The sequence below is a fragment of the Panthera onca genome, chromosome D1 (genome assembly GCF_046562875.1).
Source record: "Panthera onca isolate mPanOnc1 chromosome D1, mPanOnc1 haplotype 2, whole genome shotgun sequence".
Taxonomy (NCBI): Eukaryota; Metazoa; Chordata; class Mammalia; order Carnivora; family Felidae; genus Panthera; species Panthera onca.
The window spans coordinates 106488745-106513686 of record NC_138348.1 but is presented as its reverse complement, the minus strand read 5'-3'; the positions used below and the strand labels follow the sequence as shown (position 1 = coordinate 106513686).

The following is a 24942-nucleotide window of genomic DNA, read 5'->3' as shown; positions in this document are numbered from 1 at the left end:
TCATATTTTTGGGGGCCGATTTTAGATATTCTTTTACAATTTTTTTTAAACCAGAACATTTATTGTGTGACTAATCACTGAAATCCTTCAGATGAACTGGATGCTGCAACAGCTGCCCTCTTGTTCCTTCATGGAATCCAGGTCGGAATCTGTGGTGTGTAATTTTTAGGTGCGTCATTTGACCGGTCCCAGTGGTATTTCTTCCTTTAGCCTTGGCACTCCAGTTATACTTTCTCTTCCGCTTGGCAAGATAGCCACATTTGCCACAGGTTGACTTCTGAAGGTGGTAGGCCTTCAAGCCACAGCGGCGGCTAAACACATGCATCTTATTGCGGTGCTTTCCAAACGTTGATGTCCCCTTCGTCATCTTGTTTCCGCGGCTCAGACCAAAGAGCTCTGTTTACAATTATTAAATCTTGACTGACTCATCAATCAAAGGTCATGAGAAATAGTTTTCTTAGAGTATATTTTGAACGATATATCTGGCCCAGCTACTATACACTTTGTTTGCGTTATGTATCTCTTCCCATCCTTTTGCTTTCAACCTGTTTTGAGTCTTTGAATCTAGGGGCGCCTGGGTGGTTGAACGTCCAACTTCAGCTCAGGTCATGATCTCACGGTCCATGAGTTCAAGCCCCGAGTCGGGCTCTGTGCTGGCAGCTCAGAGCCTGGAGCCTGCTTCGGATTCTGTGTCTCCCTCTCTCTCTGCCCCTACCCCATTCATGCTCTCTCTCTCTCTCTCTCTCTCTCTCTCTCTCTCTCTCTCTCAAAAATAAATAAGCATTAAAACATAAAATGAGGCCAAGTTGTCCACACCCAGACAAGGGGAGAATCTTAGATATATGTTTTTTTTTCCTCAAGGGTTTCTCTTTGTCCAGGTAATAGACATTTTTTCTATTTTATCCTAGTTATGATTATTTGAGCTTCTCGGATCTGCAGATTTAAGTTTTCCATCAAATTTGAGACGTTTTTGGCCATCATTCTTCGAATATGTTTTCCTGCCCCATTTTGTCTCTTGTTTCTTTCTGGGATTCCTATTTCGTGTTTGATGTTTGTCTCACAAGTCTTCGGGGCTCTCTTCACTTTCCCTGAATCTTTTCTTCATTCTGCTCTTCAGACTGAATAATTTCCAGTGCTCTATTTGGAGCTCACTGATACCTCCTTCTGCCATCTCCAATCTGTTGTTGAACCCATTTAGTGATTTTTTTGGAAAATGTCAGTGTGGTTTTTTTCAACTCTAGAATCTGTGTGTGTGTGTGTGTGTGTGTGTGTGTGTGTGTGTGTGTGTGTGGTTTCTATTTCTCTTCTGACATCCTTGAGCTGTTGAATTGTCATATTTCCTTTAATTATTTGAACGTATTTGTCATAGTTGCTTTGAGATCTTTTCCTGATAAAGTCGACATCTGGGCTGACTAGAAGTCAGTTTCTATCAAATACTTTTGTCTCTCAAGTATGAGTCACACTTCCCTGTTTCTTTCCACATCTCATAATTTTTTTGTAGAAAACTGGACCTTTTAACTAAATGTTGCAGCAACTATGAATTTTGACGTATTTTTTTGTAGTGCTGCGGAATTACCTTCCCCCACAGTACGCAGCTGCTGACGTGTCTGCTGAGATTTTTTTAACTGTAATTTTTATTTCCCGCAGCCTGATTTCCTAGGGCTTCCTTTTATGTCTGCATCGCTTAATAGTCAGCCGGTGACCCGGGCAGAGGTTGTTTTCAAACACCCCGAGCCTGCGAGGCCTCCACGCTCCACTGATCCATCCATGTGGCGGGTCAGCAGTATGTTCGAAGCTTAGCTGGTTGTCACGTGTCCTTCGGTGTTGCTTTCTACGGAGCTCTGCTGGGTCTCCTCTGTGCATGTGTGGAGAGTGTACTTAGCATGGCGGAGATGAGTTAATGCTTCAGTGTCACCCTCAGATGCAGACAAGTAAAAACCACAGAAGCGCAAGACACTGATACAGTCATGAAGAGGTGTCTTGGAAGAGGAAGAGCTGAAGAAATATCACGGGAGCTTGTCAAATATCACGGGAGAGGAAACCATCATGGGGCCATTCACTCAGTCGCTGAGGAGGTAGTTCGTGTGTGTCTCTTGAAATGTTAGGCTTACCTCATTGTATTGTGACCTTGTGGTCCTATATATATTTTAAGTCCAACTTGTCAATATGGCATAAAATACCCTTTAATATCTAGTGTGGTGTCTTCTCACCAGCCTCCTTCTCCTCTTGGCATCCACTGCCGCACCCCCATGAGGTCCCCACATCTCCTGTAACTTCCTTCCACAGGCGTCGACTTGCCTGACCACCTTGGGCCCACAGAGAATGTTATACATTTTGTGACACCATTTCCAATTTCCAAAGCAAAGTATCCTCAACTCTCTTGTGTGTTACAAACACAGGCTAAAGATGAAATTTTGTAAAGCAAAGTGCATGGGGGGAAAAAAAGAGGGGTTTTGGTTAAACATGATAGACTGAACAAAAGAAACGACTTAGGACTTTTCTCCTGAAAACTCATTAAAGTCATTTAAGTGCCTATTGGGAGAAGATAAAAAGAAGTGAAATAGTTTCTGCCCTCGAGCTCCAGAAAGATTCAGGCATGCAGTCTTCAGCAATGTTTGAAGGCAGGGGTGTAGGGTTGGGCCAGACACAGGAAAGTGGTAGAAAGGAGCAGCTGGTACACTCAACATCTGCTCCCCCAGCCTAGGACCCCTCCCTCACCTCTGCAGAAGGCTGGGGCGGAACTCACTCTCCGGAGAAACCGAACCTCACAGGGGGAGGCCTAGCCGAATACTGAAAAAGGCATGTTTGGCGGGTATCAAATTCAAGTCTTAATAATAATTAGTGGGCTCTCCCAGAATCCTTAGAGGCAAGCTTATATTATACCCTCTAGACCACAAACTGGAGGATTTCTTTTATGTGAAACTGACGGCCCTAAGCTAAGGACTTTTACATGCTGATATGTGGAGGAGGCTGCCCAAAGAAAGGGCTGCATCCCTACTCAAGTAATCGATATCTACGCCCATCCATTGATGATCCTGCCCCTGCGTGAAGGGCTGCCGATCAGCTATTTCTTTTCTTTCCTTCCCTACTCCCCCCAACCTGAGCTGTAGAAATTATTCTTCACTGGGTAAGTCTTTAAAGTGAAAGAATATTAATTTTAGCGCTGACCAAAGCCTGGGCCCTGGGGCATCGCTCAGCCTCTCTCACCTCCTGAAGGGGTTTGGTGAAGAAACATCACGTACCAACCCTCTGCCTCTGGACAGGCTGCTTCAAACCTTGTTAGCTGAAAAGAGCTCATGCTTCAGGAGACTCTAACAGATGATTTGCCTTTGAGGTATAGATCATTCTCATCAAAATTAGTATCCCAAGTTGCCTTGTTTGTGCTCTAAGAGTTTCCAGTAGGTAATTTACTTACAGTAAACGATCTGCTCCCTCTGCAGACCTGGAATCAGCCGGTGCAAGAAAACTCCTAACGTGAACAGCCTCATGTTCCTCTTAGAAAAGGGACAAAGAGAACATTCTCCTTTTCTATTACTCAGGGAGAAAACAAGCAACAGACAGCAGAGGCTGTAGTGATGACAGTGGAGCCTGGTGACAGGCCAACCTATGGCAGGGCCCCCGGCTGCTGATGAGGGGACAGTGGCAGATGCGGTCTCTATGGAACCGGTGGCAGCTTAGGTGATAGGCAGTGACACGGCATCTTCTCATGGTGAATCCAGCAGCGACAGGGGCTGAGGTGGCCGCGGCCCAAGGACGACGGACCTTGATGGTGTGGGACACACAGCAGCTATTGGCAAAAGGCTGTGACACAGCTGCTGTGACACAGTTGCTGTGACTGTAAGAACTGGAAAGAGGAGAGGAATTCTTCCCAACGAGCAATGAGATCTATTCTCTTAATTCACAAGGGGGACGCTGCTGCCCGTAGAGCTCAAGGCCACCGTCAGTTTGTGGGAGAGCTGTTTCTTATGGCTGTGAGCTGTGGACTCAGCTCTTCACAAACTTCCAGGTAAATAGTCTGCTCGGCTCAACGGTGTTTCTGGTAAACACCGTCTTATGTGGCCCAGGAACCCAGAAAAGGAGGAGGGTCGGGTGACCGGTTGCAACAGACAGGAGCTGCAGGTCTCTGTGTGACCTGAGTGGCAGTGTGACCCCAGTGGTAAGCCCCAGCCTTTGAGTTCCCTTTCTTGGTGACTGTGGAGGACAGTTCCCCGTCCCGCCCTCTCATGGGTGCACTGGCGTTGCTGTCCGCTCGGGGCCAGGCACGGAGAACCAGGGGGGCTGCTGATGGGGGCGAAGATTCCGTGTGAGCAGGGGCTACAGACTCAGGAGCGGCTGGCCTCTTCCACATTCTCTAACACCGTGACTCTCTTCTGTGTTGCTGACCAATTCCCCAGTGAATGGCTGTGAACCGGGTCTAGCCAGACAAGAAAGTTCTTGTTCTTTCAATCACCCCAAGGCTCCAAATCTTCAGAACTTATTCCCTGGCTCTTCCCACACACGGTGCCCATCTGTCACACACGAGCGTGCAACCACCATATTCTGGCTCTAGAAAAACTGCTTAACTCCAATCTTAATCCTAATCCTTTTTACATTTTTGTCAGTGTCAGCTGGGCCTTCAGCAAGGTTTACCTAGTCCTGTTCTTGAGAATGAAATTTTTAAAGTTGAAAATACAAATCAAGTTTGTATATTAAGAGGATATACACACACGTTTTTATTTACAATGAAAGTGGAGGCAGGATAGAGCGATGGAACCTTGTATCCGGGGAGGTAAGGGCCAATGTGGTCTGTGCCGTACGTTTTTGACCTAAGATACAATCCGGAGAGGGAGAAAAGCCTGTCAGGAAATAGTGGAGTCACAGTGAGCCAGGCTGGGGGGCCCTGGGCTGGTCATACTCAGGACCTTCAGAAAAGAGCTAGGGTCCAGGCAGCTGATAACCCCGGGTCATTAGTTTAGAGCCACCCCCTCTCCAGACAGCCCCACAGACAAGCCCTGATCTCTTCTCTCAGGAGCAGGTATCACTCTCTTCTCTTGCCTACTCTCCTGCAAACATCGCCACTCCTCTCCCACTGCACGTCAGCCAACACAGTCCCAGAATGAACGTTCAGGACCCAAGGCTGAGATGTGATAAGCCTCCTTAGATGCCATATGCCGGCTTGGAGAGGGGGGACAGAATAGGCAGAACTGAGCATTGACCTCATCCTCATTGCCACAATTTTTAGCTTATCCTACATTTGAGAACATTCCCCAACAGGAAATAAAAATGGATATGCAACCAAAGTGTCTTTTCAATCAGAAAAAAAGCATTTTGCCACTGTAAAGGTGGCATATCCCCTCCCAAGGTGAGATGGAAAAGAACCAACTGGAAGTTTCCCTATGCACTGGGCTGGAGTGGATGGATAGCCCTGTTGCTTGTGGAGGTCACAGCTGTGGTTTGGACAGTGTTATGGCACTGCTAATCTTTTGTTCTGAGCTCTGACCTGTTAGGTTTTAGGTCGCTTTTTGTTGTTGTTGTTGTTGTTGTTATGGAGCATGGTTTGTGTCCTCCTTCCCCCATCCATCTACTTCCCGATATGAGGGTTTGGGGAGGTAGGGCCTTCGGGAGGTGATTGGAATTAGATGCGGTCATTGGTGTGGAGCTCTCGTGAGCGGGACTGGCGCCGTTATACAGGTCAGGAGAGATCTTGCCTCCTCTGCCGGGTCGGCCATGAGACGACACGGTGAGAAGGCACCCGTGGGCAACCCAGAAAGGGGCTCCCTCCAGAGCCATGCCGACGCCCTGATGCTGTCTCCCGAGCTGTGAGAAATGAATGCATACTGTTCCTGTGCCACCCGTGTGTGCTATTCCGTTAGAGCAGCCTGGGCTAGACGTCGTTAGAAGCGGTGATTCGATAAGACTGGTGACTGGGCTCAGGAGGGAAGACTTGGAACACAGGCCTTACGAGACCCACACGCAGGACGTTGGCTTCGTTGACACAGAACTCCCAAAAGGGAAACAACAAAAAGATAAAAATGCATTTAAATCTGCACAGCTTATAGGACCATTAATTCAGGACATGGGTTATTTATTTATTTATTTATTTATATTTTAAAATGTTTATTTGTTCATTAACTTTTTAAAGTTTATTTATTTATTTTGAGAGAGAGACAGAGAGAGCGAGCAGGGGAGGGGCAGAGAGAGAGGGCGACAGAATTCCAAGCAGGCTCTGCACTGTCAGCACAGAGACCGCTGCAGGGCTCCAAGTCAGAAACCAAGAGTTCATGACCTGAGTGGAAACCAAGAGTCCGAACCTTAACCTCTGAGCCACCCGGTGCCCCATCCCCCCCTTGTTTTTTTTTTTTTTTTTTTTTTTTTTACCGTAGGAACAGCCTTTATTGTTTGCGGCGGGAAGTGAAAGAGGAGGGGACACGACAGCTCTGGCTCCAGAGGCGGCTCCTTGGACCCTTTCTCTGTCTTGGGAGAGCTATTTATTTTTGAGAGAGAGAGAGAGCCAGGAGAGGGGCAGAGAGAGAGAGGGAGACACAGAATCGCAAGCAGGCTCTAGGCTCCGAGCTGTCAGCACAGAGCTGGACGCAGGGCTCAAACTCACGAACCATGAGATCATGACCTGAGCCGAAGCGGGATGCTTAACCGACTGAGCTGCCTAGGCACCCCAAGACATGGCTACTTTAAAATGCGTATATACCTTTTCTGCTATATATTACTTTTGAAGTAAGACTGATGACATACGAGACATACAAAAGCAACAGGAAAACAAACAAAAAGGACAAATAAATGCAAGAGAATGTGAATTACATATTTGCAAATGTTGTACCATAACAAATAAGGCCTGTAAAGAGCTCTTCATTTTCTATCCCAAAAATATTCCAAAGAAGTGAATCTGCCATCTGCCAGAGAATTGAGGAACACAGAGGCTGGAGATGATACTCCTTCGGGCCTCCTTTGGAAGCTCCACTGCATTTTCCCCATATTGCACTTCTTAGTGGCAGTTCAAAAAACAAGTGCTATAAATTTGGAAATAGTGTTGAAATCTCTCAGTGGCTAAATGTCTAACAGTAGATCTCAGGGCTTTTAGGACTTTAAAATATCTCTGTCCTGTTTAACTGACTTTTAGTTTAGTTTAATACGCAGGCCGTTAAAAAAATATTACTTAGCTGTATTCTTTGCTGATTGGTTGGTTTTGAGAAAGCATAGGCATGTGCGTGTGCCAGTGGAGGAGGGACAGAGGAAGATGAAGAGAATCCCAAGCAGGTTCCATGCTCAGTGCAGAGCCCCATGTGGGGCCTGATCCCAAGACCCTGGGATCACGACCTAAGCTGAAAGCAGGAGTCAGATACTCAACCGACTGAGCCACCCAGGCACCCCTGATACATAGGTCATTTTAATGGAAATTGGTACTAACATGTAAATAAGTCACAAATGCAGAGTTACACAATATAGTCAAAATACATGTTTTGAAACATTTCTATACTCGGTGGCAGTAATGATGACATGTGGTCCAAAAGAGTCTTAAAGCTTGAACTTTATATAGAGATTTGACTATAAATGCTTAGACTGTATACACAACTACAAAAAATACAAAAAAGTTCTCCCAAAGAGGAAAAATGGTCAATTGCACAGCAAACCATCTGATGTATGTACACATTGAAAACGAGAAACTTTGATATCAGTTCCTGTCTCCTATGACCCTTGAAAAACAGTCTCTTGGATGATGTAATGGTTTTCCCTATACAATTTTAGGAAAATATTTCTATTAACTTTGGAAAGAAATATACTATTTTGTACATAGAGCTGCACAAAGAAATGAAGATCTCTGGTATAAATGAAGGTAAATATAAATTTCTATTTTTCCTTAGCTTAGCTGCTCTAAAAGATAACTGATTATCTAAAACAAAGATCAGTTGTATCAATATGTTTTGTTTTTATAGCATATAGTAGAAAGGACGGATGGGTAGAAGTGGAAATATATTGTTGTAAGGCTCTTAAACAATATACAAAGTACTATAATATTATTTGAAGGTGGACTGTGATGAGTTAAAGATGTATATTTAAATCCTAGGGTAAGCACTAAAATTTTTTGAAAATGAGGTAAAAAATAATAAGTCTAGAGTATATATAAAATGGAACCAAAAAAAAAAACAAAACAAAAAAACTCAAGCAAAACACTCCAATAATCCAAAAGGAGGCAGAAAAAGATGGAATGAACAAAACAACTATAAAATGGTAAATTTTAATCCCATCTCATAACTACATTAAATGCAAACGTCTAAACACACTAGTTAAATCACAAAAAACTGTTTGGATAAATGAAAAGATTCGATAGAAAAACAGTACCCAAGAATATACTGTCACAAAAAACTCACCTTAAATATAAAGACAAAGGTTAAAAAATTAAATCTAGCTCAATCCACTATGTATTAGGGCAGACAAAAATCCAGCGCTGGTCAGGTATTACTGCCATCCCTTCTCCACCCACAGTGAGATCGCACAAAAATGTACGAACCTGTAGGTAAACAGGAGGCCTGGCCCTGAGTCTACACAGTTGCCACAGCTACATGTGTTCCTTCTACCACTTACCACATGACGCCATTTTCAGTCCCTCCTCAGGTGTCTCCAAGCATCGGCCAGGTAGACAGACATCCTTTATGATGAACTTCTCTACTAACCAGACTTAGCTACAGAGTAGCCTACCTTTACTCTTGGGACTGCAGCACTCGGTGATGTTGGTAACACCCGTCTGAGGTCCTAGCCCTCTAAGGCACTGTGTGGGAGCCACTCAAGGCCCCACTATTTGTGGGGTCTGATAGTGTCCCACCCTTCCCAATCTTGGGACTCTCCTTCTTTCCTCAGATTAGATCCCTCCCTTCTCTTGAATGATTCAGCCCTATCCTCCAATTAGGCTACATTAAAAAATAAAAACATCTTAGCTCTTCCATGGTGACCAAGAAGCCCTAGACTTTTGCTTACAAAACTCTGGATTTTCTCTGTAAAGGAGGCTGTGATGTGGTGAGGAAGTACCTGTTTATAGGCTAGACTTACATTCACCCATAAATAACAGGAAGACCACCTATAGCCACTTGAAAGATAAAAGCTTATTTTTCTCTCTTAACAAGAAGTACCGGCCTAGGTTCTCTAGGTCACTGCTGTCAGGGTTGATGTATCTGATTCTCCTGACCTTCCTCTCACAGTTACAAGATGACACTGTGGCTCCAGCCATCAATTCTGCATTCAAGGAAGAAAGAAAGGGAGAGAGGCGAATAGGCAACATTTATCTCAACTGTTTTCCTTTTTTTAGGAAAGCAGAATCTTTCTCAGCACCCCTCTCTCTCCACCAGCACGCTCCCCTTGTGTCCCAGGGCCATCTCTAGATGCAAGGAAAGATGGAGAAGTATCCTGCTTTTCAGGCTGTAGAGTTAAGGGTACAAATGGACAAGAGGGTTGGGAATAGCTTTTTAGTAGCCATTTAGCATTATCGTCAATCACCCCCCATCTTTTCTCCTGAGGAGGAAACAAGGCCGAGTTAATTTCTCAAACACAAGGTTCCAGTATTTGTGCCACAGCTGGTTATTACAGAACTGTGAGGTCCGGCACTGCCCATAGGCCCCACGGTACTCCAGTAGGTCTCATAAAGGAAAGAACAGAACATATTGTGCATCAGACACTGGGGGCAAATGGCCAGAAGAGAACAAGGGTTGGAAGAGTTGGGAGTGAAACGGGGCAGAAACACGGAGACACTGAGACAGAGAAGCACACAGAAAGTAACAGCCTGAGGGCCAATGTCTGAGGGAAAGAAATGTCAGATGCCATGTTGTGGCTGGGGCATCAGACCGGTGACTGTCTACACCTACACTGACGGAATGAAGGAATTCTGCAGGCCACATCAAACTCATCTGTTTGTCGCTGTCATTTTGATCTTATCAAACACCTGTACTGCAGTGGGAGAACATGAATGAATTTACACATTACACAATGAAATCTGACATCAATAAAGTTATACCTGACAAATATAGTTTGTTTATAAACTTTAGAAGATACTTTGACATAAATATGAGCAATCTGATAGTTGAGAGGTCACTAAGAGTAAAAACACAGAAGCCAGAGAAATTTAGGTAAATTCTCCATTCAATCCTGCATCCCAATTCCATAGATTTCAATTCTGTTTATGCTACAAATCCCTTTTCTTTTTTTTTTAATGTTGATTAATTTTGAGGGGAGAGAGAGAGTGCACATGTGAGCGTGGGGGAGGGGCAGAGAGACAGACAGAATCCCAAGCAGGCTCCACGCTGTGAGTGCAGAGCCTGACATGGGGATAGATCTCATGAACTGTGAGATCATGACCTGGGCCAAAACCAAGAGTCGGATGCTGAACTGATTGAGGCACCCAGGCGCTCCTAAATTCCTTTCCTTCACATATGCCCAAATCACTGGGAATTGCACCTGTGCACATGTGAACACACACCACAGAACCTGCTTTCTTACTCCCTTTGCTCTTACCAACTCATTTGTCAATTCAACAAATATGTATAGAGCACCTACTCTCTCCTCATACCTGGCCACTTCCCACACTTTAGAACTTAAGGGAGTCATGATGAGAATTACAGGTGGTGGTTTGGGCTGAGGAGATATAAGAGAAAACATATCCACTCTGGACAAATCTGCAGAAACGTCTCTCCCCCACCCCCCTGAGGTTCTGGAAGCAGAGATCAGTAATAAATCAGGAGGATCAATTACACGTCTAGTTCTGTTGCTATCATGCTGGGTATGTCACAAGACTTCTCTCCATTTCACTGCCTTTTCACGAAGACAAAACTGGTATTATTCCTTTCCTTTCATCTCTCGTGTCCAACTACCTACCAGATCTGTCACACAGATAAACAGGATATTGCTGGTCACATTTCTCTGGGAAAAAGCAAAACCAAACTATACATGAAAAACATTTTTCTTCAGTAGAGCTTTTATGTTTACCCCACATGGGTCAGCTCAGAAGGAGGGGTGTGCAACTGTCTTGAGAGCATTAGAGAACTCTGTCACCCACATTTGCACAGCTGCCTTTTCTATTTATAGATGTTCACCAGAACACATATTTGCTTCCTTGTCTGATACCTCATTCTATGTTACATCCATGTATGATCCTATCATCCCTTGTAAATTTCCTTTTTTTTACCATCATCACATTCATTCCTATATACCGGATTTGAAGAGTACTTACAATTTGCCAGGCACTCATTGTTCTAGGCACTGAGGACACAAAAGTGAATGAGACAAAATTCCACGTGCTTTTCAATCTTACATCCTAATAGGAGAGATACACAATGAACACACACACACACACACACACACACACACACACACACACACAGACAGGCAGTGTCAGGGGGTAATAAGTGGAAAGAAAACAAAGCAAGCCAAGAAGGTTGAGAGAAAGAGATGGGGAGGGAACACTGCTTTAGTAGTTTAAGTTAGCAGTAAGGAAAGTCCTCTCTGAAAAGTTGACATTTGAATAGAGATACGTGTGAACTGAACTGAAGAGAACCATCATAATATCCAAATGAATAAGATCCGAAGCAGGGGGACACCAATGCCAAGGCCCTAAAGTGGGAATGTACTGAGCAAACTCAAGAAATATCAAGAAGAGTAGGAAGGAAGGTGAGCAGAGAGGCAGATGAAGACCAGATCACGTGGAGCCTTATACGCCACGGTGAGGGTTTTACCCTAAGTGTGAAAGGATACAAACAAGGAAATAACATAATCGTTTTAAAAGGTTCTCTCTGACTGCTGTACAAAGAATAGAACAAGAGAGGAATGAAAGAGATCTGTTGGGAATCTATTAGCATGATCCAGAGGATAAAAAATGGTGGCTGGTACTAAGACAGTAGCGATGAAGGTGGTGGGAGGTGGTGAAATTGTGATATGGGTTAAAAGTAAATCCAACAGGCTTTTCTGTTAACTTGAATGAGGAGTATGAAGGAAAGAAAAGCTATGGACAATTCCAAGATTTGTGGCCTGATCAGCTGAATGAATGGGTTCCATGTGGTAAAAGCGTGAACACTAAGGAAGAGGTGGGTTCTGTGAAGTGGTGAAGGGGATTCGTGGTTCAGTCTGGGGCGTGTTTGATTGGGGCGTTTTAGAAAAATGAGTGAGGCTGAAAATATGAATTTGGGAGCCATAAATGAATTTAGGGATTATAAATTTTACAGTTCTACCACAGAACTGGAAATCAATTGAAGAAATGTTTTTTTTTAAGTTTATTTATTTTGAAAGGGATGGGGAGAGAAAGAGAGGGGCAGAAAGAGAGAGGGGAGAGAGAGAATCTCAAGCAGGCTCCACATTCTTAGTGCAGAGCCTGATGAGGGGTTTGATCTCACAAACCTGTGAGATCATGACCTGAGCCAAAACCAAGAGTTGGATGCTCAACCAACTGAGCCATCCGGGTGCCCCAATTGAAGAAATGTTTATAAAAGGAAGATGTGATTGATGGTATCAAATACTTTGGAGGAGCTGAGTAAGACTGACTGAAAGCTGACCGTTGGATTTAGCCATTTGAAGGTCAGTGGGGACCTTGATCTGAATGGATGCAGTATATTACTGGGATCAAAATCCTCAGAGTTTTTTTTTTTTAATGTTTTTATTTTATATTTGAGAGAGAGAGAGAAAGAAAGAAAGAGCTTAAGCGGGGTAGGGACAGAGAGACAGAGAGAGAATCTGAAGCAGGCTCCAGGCTCCGAGCTGTGAGCTGTCAGCACAGAGCCCGACGTGATGCTCGAACCCACAAGCTATGAGATCATGACCTGAGCTGAAGTCGGACACTCAATTGACTGAGCCAATGAAGCACCCTCAAATCTTCAGAGTTTTGGTTAGACATTTATTATATGAAGACCTGTTAAATCAGTCTTTCTAGTTGGATTGTAAATTTCACGAATATAAGGATGATGTCTGTTACAGTCACCATTTTTTTTCCTCCATTGATTGGCCCACTGCCTGGCACACAGTTAACGCTCCACAAATATTTGCTCAGATTATTTTAAAGGAACTGAGAGGCACCTGGTAGGCTTGCATGTGGTAGAGTATGCGACCCTTGATCTCAGGATTGTAAGTTCAAGCCCCACGTTGGGTGTGGAGATTACTTCAAAATAAAATCTTAAAAAAAAATAAAGGAATTGATTGGTAGAAATTCCATTGAGGTTGTACAGTGTTTGGAGATTTATTGGTGATTATAATGAAATGGGGAAGGGTAATATATAAAAGTCATTAAAGGACCACTCTTTTATTTTGATGAACATTGACCTTTCAGCTTAAAATGGTGAATGTGTTTCAAGATTATACTATGAACAAGAGATCCCTGATATGTGGTACCCTGAGATTAAAAATGCATGTTTTAACTATTACTTGATGTATTAAGTAAAAAAAAAAAAAAATTAACCCTGAGAGAATTCATGAGGGGCAAGCAGAATTTCTCTTTAGGTTATTTTCCTTGCAGAGAAAAATAGAACATTTCTGTGTTCAGAGAGCCAGGTCTGTGTCTGTGAGTACATTTGTTGTACATGCTTACTTAATTAGGCAACAGTACTGATTTTAGAACAGGTAAGATCTAAGGTTGCCCATTTGTTCATATTAGCTCAGATCCTCCCTTTGAATAACTTCCTGGAAACAAATTAAATACCAGGAAAAACTCTGCAATTTTTTTCTCAGATAGCTAAGTAACATTTGGTAAATTACTGCTTTAGTGCACAAAATCACTTGTACTATTCCCAAAGCTTTAATGTAGCTTCCCAAAGGTGCCTAATTTGCTCTGAGTAGCCTCATGCCCAATGAAATCATGATTAAAATTAGACAGGCCAACCAGATACAATACCTGAAATATACTTGGGAGAAAATAGGGACCATTTGGAGAAATCACAAGACTCCTGCCATGTTAAACATCCTTTTGACAATGATGGCTGATAACAAATGGGCCTCTTGGAAAAAAGTATCTTTGAGGAAAAAAGAAGGAAAATGAAAATTTCCCAGAATTTCACATACTATTAATATACAGTGGGTTGGGGTGCCTGGGTGACTCAGTCAGTTAAGCGTCCGACTACGGCTCAGGTCATGATCTCACAGTTCATGGGTTCGAGCCCCGCACCGGGCTCTGTGCTGACAGCTCAGAGCCTGAGCCTGCTTCAGATTCTGTGTCTCCCTCTCTCTGCCTCCTCCCCCACTCATGCTTCGTCTCTCTCAAAAATGAATAAATGTTCAAAAAATTTAATATACAGTGGATTTACCAAGCAAAGCAGACCCAGGAAAATTTGGGGGAAAGGAAGAACTCAATCAGCGAGTGACTGAAGTTGGTAATGATAATGGCAACTGTGACCTACACCAATAGGACTGAACTCCTCCAAGCTTTAACTGTCACCGAAGCTGCTGATCCTGAAAAATGCACTGCTATTGTCTCCTTGCACAACTTCCTCCTGCCCTTTACACAAAAGAGAGAAAGGACAGTCACAAGGTCAGGGTCAAAGGCAGAAAAGGGATGATTTGTTGTTACTATGATCTTTTGGGACCCGCAGGCCTGTAAGCTGACCTAACCTTTCCGCCTTAAATACTGGATCTAAAAAATAGTTATATTTTACACGTTCTAAAGAACAGAATTAATTTTGGCTCTTTTTAAGTGCTCGACATAAGCTTTAGTTATTTAGAGTAAACTTAGAGGAGTATTTGCTCCATTTAAAGTCTCCGGCTGAAAGTCAGTTCATTCTCCGCTGCCTCTAACACTGGCGGTTCATCAGTATGGTTCACCAGCGTTGTTGGGCACCTACTTTGTGCCACTCTCTGTGCCAAACTCTGGGATTTGATTTATTTTTTGCTGGATGTAGGTTTATTATTATTTATTATTTTTGATTTTATTTTTTTAAATTTACATCCAAATTAGCACACAGTGCAACAATGATTTCAGGAGTATATTCCTTAGTGCCCTTACCCATTTAGCCCATCCCCCTCCCACACCCCCTCCAGTAACCCTCTGTTTGTTCTCCATATTTAAGAGCCTCTTATGTTTTGTTCCCCTCCCTGTTTTTATATTATTTTTGTTTCCCTTCCCTTATGTTCATCTGTTCTGTCTCTTAAAGTCCTCACATGAGTGAAGTCATAGGATATTTGTCTTTCTCTAATTTCACTTAGCATGATACCCTTCAGTTCCATCCACATAGTTGCAAATAGCAAGATTTCATTCTTTTTGATTGCTGAGTAATACTCCATTGTATCTATATACCACATCTTCTTTATCCATTCATTCATCTATGGACATTTGGGCTCTTACCATACTTTGGCTATTGTTGATAGTGCTGCTATAAACATGGGGGTGCATGTGTCCCTTCGAAACAGCACACCTGTATCCCTTGGATAAACACCTAGTAGTGCAATTGCTGGGTGTTAGGGTAGTTCTATTTTTAGCTTTTTGAGGAATCTCCATACTGTTTTCCAGAGTGGCTGCACCAGCTTGCATTCCCACAAACTCGGGATTTTAAAGGTAAATCTGGTAAGTAGAGATAAACACATAAACCCACAGTACCAATGGAGTATTACAGGTACTCCGACGAAAACAGGAACCCAGTCACCAGTTCTGTTGGGCATATATACTCAAGAGGCTTCTGAGAGAACGATGTGGCTGAACCCCAAATGGGAGTAGGTGAGGAGCCATGGAGGGAGGAGGAAGAGCACAAGGTGCAAGTTTTAGAGGTGGAAACCACCTGGTGACCTAAGGGACTATGAATTGCGAAGTATTGTAGGGCAGGGAGAGGACTGCTAGGGACAGGAAGCAGGGGTGAGGGAGGCTGGAGACAGAGCAAGATAAAAAGTAGCAGATGGTAAAAATTTGTCTGCAGAACTACTGGTAAGCAAGAAAATGTGTCTTCCTCTCTGAACCTTGAACAGACTTTGTGGCTAAAATGGAGACATACTGACAGGTTCAAGTTGGTCGGCCTGCTCCCTGGAGTTCATAGGACAAAATACATTTTTGCTATCTTGAAATAACAAAACTGATTTTTTTGTCCTCCACTTGTTCTTAACTGGTTGGGGCTCTTTACTCATTGGAGTGACCCAAATTTTTATCTCCAAAGGATCAGAGGCCTGCCTGTGTGCTCTTACAAGCATCCCCTACTGACTTTTAGCACCGGCATGGTGTTACAAGGAGGTATATCTGGGGAACACCTTTCTGCCCCTCTACGATCCCTCTCTCTCCCTTTACAATCCCTCTCTCTCCCTTTATAGTCAGAATTAATCACCCAGCCTACACTTGAACTTTCTTTTCTGTGTGCCAAAAAATGGCAAGGTGAGAACTTCATTTTCCAATTCAGGGGAATCTTTAATGTGTCCCTTGACTGAAGCCTGTTTCCCTTGGATTCTAAACACTCAGGCCATTGCTCCTCTCAGGAAGGTGGGTGAGGAGATACACTACTTAGAGTTCTTTTTTTTTTTTTTTTTTTTTTTTTAAGAATAACATTCTTATTTTATTTTGTTTTATTTATTTATTTATAATTTATTTATTTACCTTTTAAGTAATCTCTACACCCAGCAGGGGGCTCAAACTCTCGCCCCGGAGATCAAGAGCCACGTGCTCCTCCGACCGGGCCAGAATTCCAACCCTGAGAAGATGTTCCTTCCAACTGTCCTTCTAGGCCATCCCTAAGTGGGTGAACTGCAACAGTAACTGTGTTAGTGTCGGCGATCAGGTAGGAACCATCTGCAAAACCAGTCCTGAACACTTCCTTCTTCAGCAGGTCACAGGGGGCTTCCCCACGAGGCCACTACGTGTTGGCTGCAGGGGGTCCTGTCTCCTCCAGTTCCTAAAGTAGGAGGCAGCGTACTCTGTCACGCCAAGGCCATGCACAGCGGGGAAATCCCTCCCTTGGAGGGGGGAGCCTGATGCCTGGACAGCCAAGGGGCAGGCTTCAAGCCCCCATTCACTGAAAACTAGTAAAAACATTCATCTGAAAGTTTCCAGTACTGGGTGGCTCAGTCGGTTAAGCATCCACTTTGGCTCAGGTCATGGTCTTGCGGTTCATGGGTTCGAGCCCCGCGTCCTACTCTGTGCTGACGGCTCAGAGCCTGGATCCTGCTTCGGATTCTGTGTCTCCCACTCTCTCTGCCCCTCCTACCGCCTCTCAAATAAATAAACATCGAAAAAAAAAGTTTTTGATACTTTATGATTTAAAAAAAATTTTGAATATTTATTTCATCTGGAAGTTTGAGGTAGGGAACCAACTCTGTCATTTTTCCAAAAGACTAGCCAGATGTCGGAATAACACATTTCATTACTTTATTATATAACCAAATGCCATTCGTATTTGGATCTACTTCTGTGCTCAATATCTTATTGATCATCTGTCTCTTCCTTCAGCAGTATATTGGTAGTAGATACTGCAGTTTAATTAATTTATTTATTATGAGACAGAAACAGTGCGAGTGGGGGACGGGCAGGGAGAGACGGAGAGAGAGAATCCCAAGAGGGCTCCACGCTGCCAGTGCAGAGCCCGCTGTGGGGCTTGAACTCATGGAACCTCAAGGTCATGACCTGAGCCAGAACCAAGAGTGAAATGCCTAACCACCTGAGCCACCCAGACACCCAACGCCGCAGTTTAAATAACTGCCCAGGTCCTCCATAATATCCTTTCGTATTCAGATGTTCCTTGCGTATTTTTTATTCTTCTAACCTTTAAAATGGTTTTGCCAAGTTCCAAAAGAATTTCAGTAGAATTTTTATTGGGCTATAATAAATTTATAGATTGGTATTAGGGAAAAGTGACATCTTTACAATGTGTGTCTTCCAAGCCAAGAATATGACACGTCTCTTTATTTAGGTAGGTGTTCTTTCTCACTGGGCACGGACTCTTAGTGATATGAACTAGTTTCTTCTAAAGAGACTAGGTTTTTGCTGTTGTTGTTTGATTTTGCTTCTGTTACCAATCTTGCTGTTACCAACCAAGCAAGCTCAACAAGAATGTAATCCTTTCATGGTGGGACACCAAGTATTCTTGACAGCATAAACACATGGGGGTGTTGTTGAAAACTGTGTTGTGATGATTAGCTATCGAAGTTTCCAGACGGGATTTTTTTTTTTTTAATTTGAAATTTATTGTCAAATTGGTTTCCATACAACACAGCTCATCCCAACAGGTGCCCTCCTGGGATTTTGTTTTTAACTGAATGTAGAGGAATGGCCAGTTGAAAAAACTGATTGGAAAATTCAAAACATCCAGAAACCACAATGTGTATTTCTGTTATTTGCCTACGAAGGATTTGTTTTTATTGAAAAGTTGTGTCATTATCCCACAGCAGGAATGAAGACGATAATGTTATCTTGGGCACATATTTGTGGCACATCTGAGAATTGTTTGCATAAACGCATTGGCTAGAAGCCACATCTCCTGGTCCAAAACCCGTTCTAATATTGACAAGACAGTAAAGAAGAACGGTCCATGCCAAGTTATTTAACAAAGCTTTCCAAGGAAGTCACCACGCTGGCTTTCCTTTTCCAATGCCTAACACAATGCCTGGTATGTAGTTGGTGTCTAACTATTCACTGAAGGAATGAACGGAGTCTCTAGCAAGGATTTATGTATATGCTTTTTAAGGTAAAAACTTGAAGAGTACCACTTGCTGCCGGGCTGGCTGACTACCATGGCAGAACCAAGAACTTCTGGATTAGTGGCTGAGACTATTGAGCCCTCCTGCCTGTGCCCCATCTGATTTTCTCCAGGGCCGGCCTATGATCCTTGGTCAATTCCTCCCTGTCAACCTTCCATTCCACTGGTGGGTGTTCCCAAACAGCTGGCTTCTGTCTTCCTTCCAACCCAGCCTTCTGTTGCCAAAGGTCCTTTGTGCCTCATACCAGCCACATCACAAAACCTTGAACAACCACACTGACATTCTGCTGTTGGCACTGGAATCAGAGAATACCAAGTTACAATTTGAGTCTCGGAACAACACATTAATGACAGACATCGCCTGTTCTCCTTTACATGATGAGTAGGCTGATGGGCCAAAATCAGTCAGTCACGGCCAGAATGGGGCAGTGGACATAATTTTACCCACAGCTGCAGATATGAGTTACGAATAAGAATGACATTAGATCAAAGAGAATGCGGAGTGAGAGAGAAGCACATCCTCCCAGGTGATCAAAGCCAGGAGACTCTGCAACTGGTGTTAGGAGCTGGAATAGAATGCCCACAGATTGGAGAGCAAAAAATATTGAAGGAAATTTCCAAGACAGCTGCAGCTGAAAGGTGAGCTTCTGTGTACTCTCGGGATACAAGGCAGGCTGAATGTATATAAATGTCCTAGGACGGAGCAGACACAACGAAGAATGATCATTAAAAATGCAGGTGTAAGTGTCAGGAGGTCACTGCGTCTAAGTGCGAAGTAGTAAAAGAAGAGGAGAGTCAGAGTGTGAACAGAGAGGCCAGGAACAGATTCTAAGGTCACTTCAGAAGCAAAATTAGCGGGGACAGGGTGGCATGAATCCTAGAGGTATTCACTGAGCCAGGGAGGATGGACAAGCAGAAAAAACTCAAATGGTAGAACACGGCCCATAAACACCAACAAGCGTTGTGAAAATGTGGATAGTGCAATAATTATTTTTCATGGGTTTATTAATAATTGACCATTTAGAATGCATCATCAATTATTCCTCATGACAATCCTGTAATGGTGGCATCTGTTAAAATTGCTTCCATTTTAATGGTTAAAAAAATTTTTTTTTAATGTTTATTTGCTCGAAAGAGAGAGAGAAAAGGCAGAGAAAGAGGGAGGGGGAGAGGGAGAGAGAATCCCAAGCAGGCTCTATGCTGTCAGTGCAGAGCCCAATGCGGGACTCAGACTCACAAACTATGAGATCGTGACCTGAGCTGAAATCAAGAGCCAGACGCTTAACCAAATGGGTCACCCAGGTGCCTCTTAATAGTTTTGAAAGTGTGGCTCAGCCAGGTTTACACAGCAGCTTGGAGGCACAAGAAGATAGGGCTCTTGGACTCCACTCGTATTTGCAATTCAACTCACACAGTCTAAAGTCCAACTCTGATTTACACACACAGACACATACACACACACACACTCTCTCCGAAATTTTACGTGTGAGGTCTGAGACTAAAATTAAAGTGATATCTCTATTATCAGTATGTCCAGATATAGATAAGTAAATAGATTTTAAAAATGTATAAATATTGTTATGCTTTTGGACCTAGGAAGGTGACCTCACTGTGACACCTTGTCCAGAATCTCTAGTGACAAGAGCACTGACTCCTCCCTCTCCTCCTTCTTCCTTCCCACTTTTCCTAGCAGACATTTATGGAGTGCTAATGACATGCCAGCTCCCACTGGGCTCTGAAAGCCACAAAAATAAAAACACAAAAGACAGGGACAACCAGAATGTGTAGGATGGGGGAAGTCAAATTTGCATGGGGCCCCTCAGAGACTTGTCTAGGGTACTGAGGGAGGATCTGAGTGCTGAAAAGCCGGCACCCAGACACCAGGCTGAAGAAGGAGAGGGCCTTCCCAATCCTGGCTGGAGATGCCTGAGACTGAGGGGGGGGGGGGCGGGGGGGAGGGAGGGAGACTGAAGGCACGTGCCTCCTCACGGGAGGGACACAAGGTCAGGGGCAGTGAGGAGGGATAAGAGTACAATAGAGGGTTGTGTGACACAGATGGGCAGCCACCCCCCACCCCACCTCCTCTCCAGCACACGAGGGCTGCGAACTTGAAAGAATCAAGTGACTCCCTTTGGCAGGCCAAAAGAGATGCGTCCGCTTGAAGGCCATGTCATCTGAAATTGGCCGAAAGAGCTGTCCTACTTAGGACGGAAACCTCCCATTTGGGTGTGGAAAAGCGGAGCACTGGGGGGGTGGGGTCACAGGGGGATATTTCCCGTGAGGTTCACAAAGTGTTGGCTAGAGAGACTGCGCAGGGAGGTGGGAAGAACGGAGTTGGACGACTGGGATTTCGGTTTTGTCTCCACCCCTTATTGGCTGAGCAAACGACAGCTGTGAGCTCTAGTTTCTTCACCTGCAAAAATCCCTGGTGACAGGGGTGCCTGGGTGGGTCGTTAAACGTCTGACTTCAGCTCAGGTCATGATCTCACAGTTGGTGAGTTTGAGCCCTGCATTGGGCTCTGCGCACACAGTGTGGAGCCTGCTTGGGATTCTCTCTCCTTCTCTCTGTCAAATAAGTAAAAATAAAACTTTAAAGAAATTTTTAAAAATCTCAAGTGATAATAAGTGGTCCCATTTATTGAACTATGTGAAATTTTAATCTTCACAACAACCCTAAGAAGTAATTATTTCTACTCCCATAATATAAATGAGGAAACTGAGGCTTAGGGAGGTTGAGAACATTTTCAAAATTTACATAAAATTTACAAATCTCGTAAATGGCAGCACTGGAATTCAAACCCATGTCTTGATTTAAAATCTGGTGATGTTAACCATTTACATCTTCTGCCTCTCTTCCATGGGTTTGTGTGAAGGACTAAATGATGTCCAGTTTTCCTGGAATGTTGGTAATTAATTTGACTACTAACTGCCTAATTGTTCTGATATTTCAATCTTAGTTTTAGAGAATAGATTTGCATCTGTGTATTTATATTTTTTTTCAAGCATAATTACTTTTTAAATTTTTTCCCTTCTTCTTTATGTTTTCTTTTGTTCAGTTTATTTTGCCACATAATTGCTTTTTAAGGAAGGGTACATCTTTTGAACATCACAAAAACAGAAAACAATTAGCATACTCTTGTCAGGGCAGTATAGAACTTTATTGACTGTAATTATCCATAAATGGCCATGGGAAGGAGCTGTGGACTGGAAGTCTGGGGAACAGGCTTTAACCCAAGGCTTGGGGGGGTCACTGTCCTGTGTTTATCTTAGGGCAGCAGTCCCTTGCAGCATGAATAGCCTACGATTCCTTGTAACTTTAGAAGAGGATGCAATCCAGAAGGCTATAATTCTAAGTGAAATTCTGTTGTTGAGTATTAATAATATGTGGAGGGGCTCTAAGCAAGTAATAGATGAGAGACCGAAACTGTGAATTAAAGAAGATAATTTCTAACTTCTTTTCACTTGTGATGTTCTATCATCCAAATGATACTACATAGTAATCTCAGGGCACTATTTCAGTATTTCAAAGGATTTACCTTTGGTCCTTTCTGATGCTCACAGGGACAATATGAAGGGGCGAGGAGAGTGGTTTTATCTGCTGTCTACGGATGAAGGAGCTACAGATGAAGTGGTGGTCAGGTCACTACATAGTTGGGGACACAGCTGAGAAAGACAGACTTTCTGCCCCCTGCTCTGTCCCCTATGCCACCGCATTCCCTGGCTCAGTAAATAAATATTAACTGTTAGAGAATGTTGTTTAATACAAACTGCATCTTATTCTAGTTGGGCAGAGGAGTAATCCTCAGTGATGAATTCCTTTTTGGAAAGTTCAAAGTATTTAGTTCATCAGTTTTTGAGCCATTTGTAGGATCGACAAGGATAGGACACATGATACTTGCAACTTTCTCCCAATTCAAAATGACAAAAGCTGGAGAGTGGATTTAACTTTCTCTTTTCAACTTAAAAAAGACAAGCAGATAATATGTGAGGCTCTTTTTTTTGTAACTTTTTATTTTTTATTTTTTACTTATTTTTAGAGAGTGAGAGAGACCATGCAAGCTGGGAAGAGGGACAGAGGAAGAGTGAGAGAATCTTAACGTGGTGCTTGACGTGGGAATCAACACAGGGCTCGATCCCATGACCCTGGGACCATGACCTGAGCTGAAATCAAAAGTCAGACGCTTAACTGACTGAGCCACCCAGGTAACCCTGTTAAGCTGTCTTTGACCTAAGACACTTTTCCTAAAACAATCATGAGCCTTTGAAGACATTTAGCAACAATGACTAAGCAAGTTCTCTTTCAAGTACATATACTTAAATACTATTGCCTCGTTTCTGGAAAAGATTCATTAATTTTTTAAAATGTTTATTTATTTATTTTGAGGGCGAACATGTGCGAGCAGGGGAGGGGCAGAGAGGGAGGGAGAGAGAGAATCCCAAGCAGGCTCCATGCTGTCAGCACAGAGCTTGACACGGGGCTCGATCTCACAAACCATGAGATCAGGACTTGAGCTGAAATCAAGAGTCGGATGCTAAACCGACTGAGCTACCCAGGTGCCCCTAGAAAAGGCTCCTTTAGCTTTTCACTCTTTAAAAAAAAATTAACGTACTTACTATTGTTGAAGTAGGTCACTGTTATTTTATAGCAGTTTTACATGCATATAATAAGAAAAAATGTGTATCAGTACAGAAGAGTATAAAATGAACGTGATCTCTATACCATTCCTGCCCAGGCTGACACTCCCAACACAAGCACTGTTAACAGCTACTCCTGTCACGTCGTACTTACTATTGTAATTGAAAATAATACGCTTACAGTTGTTTCTCAATTCATCAGCTTTGGAAAGTGTCTACCGACTTCCATCTATGAAAGATAAGGAAGAATATTTATACTTTCCCCCAACTTTTCTATCTCCTAATGTGTGTTAGCTCCATTATTTGTAATTCACTTCAGTAGTTAGTAGTTCTCATTTTTCTGAAAACTATATTTTAAAATATTCTTTGTAGCTTTAAATAATACTCAAACTTCTACATCTGGAATTATTTATTTAGATAAGGCACTCTTGATTCCCAGTCATGTGATAGGCTCTACTTCTAAGTTTTTCTTTTATGGATAGATTTACACATATACATAAGTATATATGGATACAGATATATACACATGGAATATATACATGGTTATGGTTTACTATATTTATATTTGGCTCTGTGATTATAAATAAGTCTTCTGAAGATTAAAAGAGTTAATCCATATAAAGCACTCAGCACAGTGCCAGGCACATAGGTCCTCTGAAACGGCCAGCTATGATTAACAACTGAGTAGTATGGATGAACCTCCATTGAGAAGGAAATGTAATGTTATTTCACTGAACTTCTGTGGCTTAAATGAGATTCTTCTAAACTGGAATAACTAATGGAGTCTCACTCCTTCCTCCATTCCTTTCCTCCTTTCCTTGCTTCCGTCACTTCCTTTGGGTCATACTCACCACAGCTTCTTGTTGTCTTTCTTGGATTACAACTTGTTGGGTTACTCCTTGGAACTTTGGTTTTGTTTTGTATGGGAAGTAAGCTTTCCGAGCCTTGAGTGTCTAAAATTGTTTTTAAGTCCTCAAATTTGATTAACAGTTTGGCCAAGTTTAAAATTCTAAGATCGATTTTCCCCCCTCAGTAACTTGGAATACATTCTGCTAACGATGCACCAGGGCAGGGTTTGGTCTGTTTGGTTCATCGATCTATCACAAGGACCTAGAAAAGTTTTGAGCACAGAGTATACACTCTGTGTATATATATTAGGATTTTTTTGTTCTTAGAATTCTACAATTTCACCAGGGTGTCTAGATGTACTTTTGTTTGCTTTCCCTGCCCTGTAATTGGTGGGTTTTGTCAACCTAAAAACTCTATTTAGTGTAAGGAAATTTATTTCACTTTCTTGACTATTTTTCTCCATGGCCAACCCCTATGCCTTCTAGAATCGCCTTTAGAGAAGTATTAGATTTCTTTGAGCTACCTTCCACATCTTAATTTTTTCTCATATTCTACGTCATTTCACTTCCTTTATCTTCCAGGTAACCAACTCGATCTCCCATCGTATTTATATTATTATTTAGCAATTCCATTGGACATTTTTATTTTTACTTTCCAACAACTCTTTCATGTTATCTGACGGTTTTCTTTTCTTTTCTTTTTTTTTTTAACATCTATTTATTTTTGTGAGACAGAGAGAGACAGAGAATGAGCAGGGGAGGAACAGAGAGAGAGACACACATAGAATCTGAAGCAGGCTCCAGGCTCTGAGCTGTCAGCACAGAGCCCGACACAAGGC

The 24942-nt window shown here is 42.9% G+C and overlaps 1 long non-coding RNA gene and 1 pseudogene across 1 annotated transcript in view; both read right to left on the bottom strand.

The window, feature by feature from the left end:
- Positions 1-24942, bottom strand: part of LOC132660830 (uncharacterized) — a 58130-nt gene that overhangs the window by 10674 nt on the left and 22514 nt on the right. The window lies entirely within an intron of this gene.
- On the bottom strand, positions 40-479 carry LOC132660829 (large ribosomal subunit protein eL37-like; annotated as a pseudogene).